This window comes from Salvelinus sp. IW2-2015, linkage group LG26, assembly GCF_002910315.2.
Source record: "Salvelinus sp. IW2-2015 linkage group LG26, ASM291031v2, whole genome shotgun sequence".
In the NCBI taxonomy this organism is placed as follows: domain Eukaryota; kingdom Metazoa; phylum Chordata; class Actinopteri; order Salmoniformes; family Salmonidae; genus Salvelinus; species Salvelinus sp. IW2-2015.
In genome coordinates, this window is record NC_036866.1 from 47,670,875 (window position 1) to 47,678,447 (window position 7,573).

The 7,573-nt window shown below is 44.8% G+C and overlaps 1 pseudogene; it reads left to right on the top strand.

The window, feature by feature from the left end:
• The first annotated feature begins 213 nt into the window (after positions 1–213).
• Positions 214–7,229, top strand: LOC139023025 (L-fucose kinase-like; annotated as a pseudogene).
• The last annotated feature ends 344 nt before the right edge of the window (positions 7,230–7,573 follow it).

Here is a 7,573-nt window from a genome sequence, read left to right on the forward strand (position 1 = left end):
AGGTAACCCACTGTTCCCCGGGTGTCGAAGACAAGGTGCTGTGGATGTTGATTTAAGGCAGCCCCCCGCACCTCTCTGATTCAGAAGGGTTGGGTTAAATTTGGAAGATATTCAGTTGTACAACTGACTAGGTATCCTACCCGATTTATTCAATGCCACAATTGATTTCATAAACTATATTGGATATACGCTGTAGGTTCGAATCAACCCAAGATGATGAATCCTGAAAGATGGAACAAGGTGCATGACAAGATGTCCCAGAGGAAGCCAGCTGTTTGTTCTCGATCCCTACCTTGCCCCATTCTTCCAAACGTTCACTGAGTTTGAATGAAGACCTGTAGTGAGGTAAGTACACATGCACACGACACCAGCTTTATTTTTCCCCTGTCTTTTTACCCACAGAGTAACAGCCTTGGTGCTGAACGCACCAGTGGGTACACACTGCCTGCCTTCCAGGACACCTACAACATCAGGTGTCGCAGGAAGGCCAAGAAGAACATCAGGGACCTCGCTATCCGAGCCATGGCCCGTTCTCCCCGTTTCCATTACTCATAATCATAGTACCATCTAAACCGCTGTGAAATCATTTCAGCTTTTTGAAGCTGGTGTACAAACCCGAAAGAAAAAGCGCGAAAACAAAATTTAAGAACGGGAAGCATAGAAATAGCGCACGTAGAACATATGTACCGCTTCTTAGACTTGCTTTTAGTGAGAATGGCGCACATTTCTATGTGGATTTGATTGGGACACACAAACAGTTACATATTGCAGCTTTTAATAGAGAACAACTACTCATCTATCTATGTTATGGATTAGAAGCATTTTTACTGTACCATTTTGAAAATGTAAACTTGCTGAGAATAATTACAGACATTTAATCCTATACCTTCACCATAAGTACTGACATCTTGTCACGTCCTGACCATAGAAAGCCTTTATTTTCTATGGTAGAGTATGTCAGGGCGTGACTAGGGGTTTAGTCTAGTTTCTATGTGGGGTTCTAGTTTGTTTTTTCTATGTTGGTGTTTTAGTATGATTCCCAATTAGAGGCAGCTGGCTATCGTTGTCTCTAATTGGGGATCATATTTAAGTAGCATTTTTCCACCTGTGGGTTATGGGATATTGTTTGGAGTTAGTGCACTTTGCACCTCTGTAGTCACGGTTTGTTCGTTTATTGTTTTGTCTTTGCTATAGTTTCACTTCTTTAATAAATGATGTGGAACTCTACATTCGCTGCACCTTGGTCCATCTCTACACACGATCGTGACACATCTACTGTTGGAGTGCTTGGACGTGTGACCTACCATCCTTACCCATCCTGTGCAACTCCTGTAACACTCTCCTCTGACTCCTGCTCAATGGCTCATGTTCCGGGTACTCTACTTCTCTAATACACCTGAATCTAAGGCCCTCACTGGCATTGGAAGGAAATACATTTCTTGGTCCTTGACATTGCTTTGTTTTATGTTCACGATGCTGTTGTGGCAGGATTTGATTTATTAATTTGGGGGAAAAAAAGAGCTTTGGACGGACTGATTACCACAGTTGGACTCCAATCAAGTTGAAGAAACATTTCAATGATGATCAATATAAACAAGATGCAACTGAACTCCATTWAGAGTCTCATAGCAAAGTGTCTGAATACTTATGTAAATAAGGTATTTCTGTTTATTAGTGATGGGCGTTGCGGCTCTTTTCTGTGAGTCGGCTCAGCTCACCAAAAAGAGCCRACGTTTTTGGCTCCCAAACGGCTCTTTAAAAAAAATATTTTGTATTTTTTTTCTAGTCAAACCGTTTGCGATATGATTGGTGTTGAAACAATTCTTAAATGAAATCATACTCTACCTTAACCACAATGTATTTCAAAATGCATCGTTTTGTTATGAAAAAGAATGTATTAATCATTTGCAATTAAAGTATAACTTTTTAATGTATATAAACAAATTGCATAAATCTAACCATTCAAAACTAATACAATCTGTTACAGCATAATAGAATATTGCACCATATCAAAGAAAAATGAATAACAATGTGCAAAACTGCAGCATCCCACTTAAAACATTAAACTGGTCCCTCTTTTCTCTCTCTTCTTTATTRCCATGTTATAACCAGCAGCACACAGCAATGCTGACCATATTTTGCTTTTATGAGAGATTTGCATTCAGAAATGCAAGCAGCCTCACGAGGGGCTGATGCGGTTTCTTCTCTCAGTAATTATTTGTCCCGTTTTCGAGAAGACCCTCTCTGAGGGAACAGATGTGGCCACTATGCAGAGTCTCCCTGTCATGACTTTAGTAAGCTGTGGGTAGACAGAGGCCTTGTTCTTCCACCAGCTCAGAGGATCTGCAGATCTTTGAAGGAGGGCTCCATTATGGCATCTGCTGAGAGATTCCTTCGTGCTCCATCCCCAGTTGCTCTCTCGTCAAACAGCATCCAAACAGCAGACGTTTGTGGCACTACTACTGGTGTTTCTGCTCCATCTGATCCCTCTTCTTTCTGTTGCCCTGGTGCCTGAGCCAGCTGACTGCTGGGGCTGTCCCTCCTTGCTGCTGAGGTTATTCATTGAAGAGCCTCATCAATCGCTCTGGCATCACTGAAGGCTAACTTCTTAAACCTGGGGTCAAGTGCAGCGGTTTCTGATAGCACGTGATTATAGTCCATTCTGTGGAACTTTCTGTCCATTGATGAACATAGGGTGTCCATCAGCTCTGTCACATGTCCTGTGGTTACATTTGCTTCTCTCTGGTGGCTGGCTGTGATTTGCTGCAGACCCTTACACAGGMGTATCATTTTTGATGCTGTCACATAGCTGAAAAGAGAGAACAGTAACTTATTAGTTCAGGTTCATGTTTTGTCTACTGATACTACATGCTCATCTACTGCTCATATACATATATAATACTGGATTAAATAATGATTTAGTAATRGCTGTTTACAGTACCTCTCTCCACTGATCCACAGTGACCTGCTCAAAGGGTTCCAGGACTCTGCACACCTCTTCCACCACCTCCATTCCTCTTGGGTCAGAGCATCAACAGGTGCATTGACAATGGCCAGGGTAGAGATGATGGCATCCTTTGACTCAAGAAACCGCTTCAACATATAAAATGTTGAATTCCACCTTGTAGTGCAGTCTTGTTTAGGCCTCAGCTCAGGCATCCTCATCTGGCGTTGCGTAGACTTTTGTTTTTCAGCACCTACTGTGCTCCTGTGGAAGTATTCCACAGCTGCTTTCACTTTGTCCACAGTGGGCTTCATCACCTTCAGAGCATCTCTTACAATCAGGTTGATTGTGTGGGCAAGACATGGATGATGGTTCCATTTTAACATTTTCATGGCTTTGGTTACCTTAGCTGCATTGTCGCTAACACAACAGACCACTTTTCCATCTACTTGTCATTCTCTGGCCACTCACAACAGTTCCTCTGCCAAGTACTCGGAGGTGTGTCTGTCGCTGATCTAAAAGTTCAGAAGACAGCTAGACATAGAAAAATCTTCAATGAAGTGACATGTTACCTACATGTAAGAAGTGGTTACCCTTGATGTCCAGCAGTCAGTGGTAAGGCAAACTGCAGAAGCTTTGTGGAGTCTTTTCCCGCACTGAAGCCTTGTGCTCTCGTGAAGTTGTAGAGTAAGTGATTTTGAAAGGGTTTTCCTGCTTGGAATTGTGTACATTGGATTTAGACTATTGCTATAATTTCTGAAACCTCTGTCCTCCACGATCGAAAATGGCTGGAAATCAATTGGTGGCAATCATTTCAGCCAATGCAATATCAATTTGGCCTTGTTTTGCTACAGACATAGACTTTGGCATAAACTGGTCCATAGAAGACTGCGTTGTTGTGGGTCGTGGAGTAGGCCTACTTGACTGAGTGGATACATCTCCACGTGTGGAGGTGCTGGCTCCACCACTATCAACAGCAGGCCCGCTAGTTTCTCGAAGCTCCGCTACAGCTAGCTTCACAGTTGGGTGCACAGTTCACATATGCCGGTGTAGGTTGTGCGTAGAACCGGCTTAATATGAGATTTTGTTTTGGCAAATTCTACACTGTGCTCTAACATTGTCTACATTATTAAAATGCATCCAAATGCTACTGTGCCCCCGACTCATTTTCCAGCTGTTGTTTTCACAGCTGTCCTTCCTCTCTCTCCTCAGCTGCTAAGTGTGTGACTGTGAGTGAGTTGGCTCGGCCCTCCCTCACGCATCTTTGGTTCATTGGTTGACACTGCGTGTCTGACAGGAACAAAGGTGAGGCGGTTAGTCTGAGCGGACAGTCAGAACGAATGTGTGTGCGCTTGAGCATTTAGGCCTATTTTATTTATTTTTCGTCCTTTTAATTAGTTAATTCTTATTTAAATCTTATTTAAATCTTTTGATTATTCACATCTAAAAAAAAATATATAAATAGATTCGGCTCTTCTGAAATGCAAGCCAGCTCCCAACGTTCACCTACAAGAGCCGACTCGTTCGTGAATGACCCATCATTACTGTTTATGCACCTTGTTAATTGGTGAGCATTTAGTGTTTACATTGACAACCGCAAGTTGTACCACTACATCCTTGATCACCAAGCATGTCGAGAGCTATGATCAAAGACGAACTTGACATGTACTACTACAAATGATCCATTATGAATGGAAAGGCCAACTTATGTAAATAAGGTATTTCTGTTTTTTATTTTTAATACATTTGCAAACATTCTAAAAACCTGTTTTCACTTTGTCATTATGGGGTATTGTGTGTAGATTACTGAGGAAAATAAATACATTTGAATGCATTTTAGAATAAGCCTGTAACGTAACAAAATGTGAAAAAAGGGAAGGGGTCTGAATACCTTCCGACTGCACTGTATGTGTGTTTAATATCTGTCTTTGTCTGTGTTGTCCTCAGAATGCCCAGTGTGTGAGTGATGGCTGCAGTGTAATCAACAGTGTTCTGGAGGGGGATGTCAGTGTTGCGTCAGGAGCAGTAATCCAGCACTGCCACCTTCAGGTCTGGGGAACTCTTACACCGAAACGTATAACAAAATGTTTATTTCACCTTGGCACCATATGCTGTGATGTTGTTTGACCCATTACCTCTTCTCCCAGGGCCCAGTGGCAGTGCATTCAGGTTGTTTACTATCAGGCCTGTAAGTGACATCCTCGTCGCACATCCAGCAGCTGGCCTTAACCAAGGACCTCATCATCCAAGGCCACTGTGGGAGAGATGAAGATCACCATTCATACAGTGCTGGGCACTCGCAATGATTTCAAGGTAGCAATTCGCTGTCTCTCCTCTTCCCACCTTCTTTCAAAATGTCACCATCTGAACGATAAGTCTGTGGACAGAGGCTGTTTATATTGTCTGTTGGTCTCTTACACAGACGTTGCCTTCCCATAGGCTTCATGTGATAAGGATGGTGTCACCTTCCTGAACCACAGATGGAGTGAACCTACTTTGCCCCTTGGTATGGATCCCAAATGTTGTATTTACTTAGTCCATCTCCTCTGTCTCTCCCCAGGCCTGAGGATCTGTGGGGGTCCGGGAGGTNGGCCGGGGGCACTGGAGCAGTGAGGGCCGCCTGGAGGCTTTCTCTCTGAGAGGACCTTTCCCGTACTGACCACGAGGGCGAGCTGCGCTGGAGGAAGGAGCTGTTCTTCCAGGCGGGGAGGAGGAGAGTGCTGGAAAACCTGAAGGGCCAGAGCGATCATGGGCTGTTGCCCAGCTTCAGGACTGTCTTGCTGGGAGGCCAGCATGAGGAGCTCATCTGCACACTAGACTCCAGTGAGTGTTGATGTCCCCTTTATTTGACCATTGGGAGCTGAGTGAGAACACATTGGGATTTACACCAGGGGTTGCAGTGGAGCTATTTAGTGTCTCAAGCCCTGTCTAATTCTCTTCCCCTATTCCACACTTGATGTGTACAGTCTCTAAAATGGGCATTTGTGTGTGAATTCCTGGGGGGGCAGATGTCTGAGTGCATTTCACATGCTCATTTTGCACTCTTTCTGTCAGACGGCCATAGAAAAATGGCTGGTGGAAAACAAGTATAGACCTCCTGTTATCTGAATGCTGACTCTCTTTAATGACAATAGCCATCTCTTGTGCTCCAGTTGCAGCGGGGAGCAGGGAGAACCTGGGAGTGGCCACCCGCTGCCTGGCCTGTATAGCTGAAGTGCCTGGTCGAGGGGGGCTGAGGAGCAGGCTGGCTGCTAACTCCGTATGGAGCCATGCCTTCTCCCTCCTGGTGTGGGAAGACCTGCCAGGTGGCGTCCAGGCCCTGACCACTGAGATCCAACTGGCTCAGCAGGTCAGACCCATACTGATACTAATAACGTCTAACCCTACATTAATAGGTGCTGCTAATGTCTGCATATTTGCACCCTAATGCTTTCTCCCTGCAATTTAAATTCCTGAAAAAACTGCTGTCAAGAAGAAAGAGAAACAAGGAAAGGTAGCCTTTCCTAGTGACAGTATATGACTGCCCCCTACAGGCCAGATTTACTGGTGCGTGCTCCACTGCACTATGAGGGGGCGGGGCAGGTGCTTATACGACAAGCTGTGATGTCATCACAGTGATCTCCATTGGTCAAGGCAAGGTCCCACCCCTTGGYGTGTTGCAAGAAGTGGAGTGCCCTCCCAGATTGGACCTCTCACGTGAGTTAACTGCCCAGTTCCAATTCCCCCCTAGACCAGGGTTTTTCAATGTTAGTCCTGGATGGCCAAAACACTCCTGGTTTCCATCCTCTCCTTCTAATCAGGGACTGACTCAAACACCAGGTGGGACACCAGGTGAATGCAATTAACTACCAGGTAGAAACAAAAAACAGAATTGTTTTGGCACTYCAGGACCGGAATTGAAAAGCCCTGCCCTTTCGCCTAGCCAAACTCTCATGGCAAAGCTATTTTGATGAGTTATCGCTACTCTTTTAGCCGGAACAATACCCCTAAAAACATAACCCCGAACTGGAGGCTGCTGAGGGGAGGATGACTCATAATAATATCTGGAACGAAGTTAATGGAATGGCATCGAACACGCAGTGGTGAACGTTAGGGTGAAGGTTGACATCCCATTGGTGCCCGAACTCGTCTCATCAAGCACCCCGTCTGCTATTGGTCCGTTCCAATAAAGGGCAGGGCGGCGCTGTCACCATGGAGAGAGAGGCTGGAGTGCGAGAGGCTGGAGGATCTGAAAGACCACTGTGCCACAKGCAAGACTAAAGCCTTGTTCACACTGCAACCTTAGTGCTCAACTCAGTTTTGTTTTGGAATACTGACTGTCCAAACAGCAAGTTACAAGTGACCAGATAGGATGTGTGTGTGTTCAGACAGCAGTCATTTGCTGACATAGCTATGCTAGTTGTCATAGTAACGACCGGTGTGTGCMCAGTGGTGTAGGCTGATTGGTGGCGGTAGTCATGCTTCCTATCCCTCAGAAGTTATGTAGCAAGCTAAGGTGACAACAATGCCTGCCATGTAGGTTTCCCACTTGCTTTGAATGTTCAAAATCATAGTGTAAACAACTTTAAAGCCTCAAAGGATAAGATGACTCAACTTTAAAGATGTGTCCTTTTGGGCTAGACACAGCAA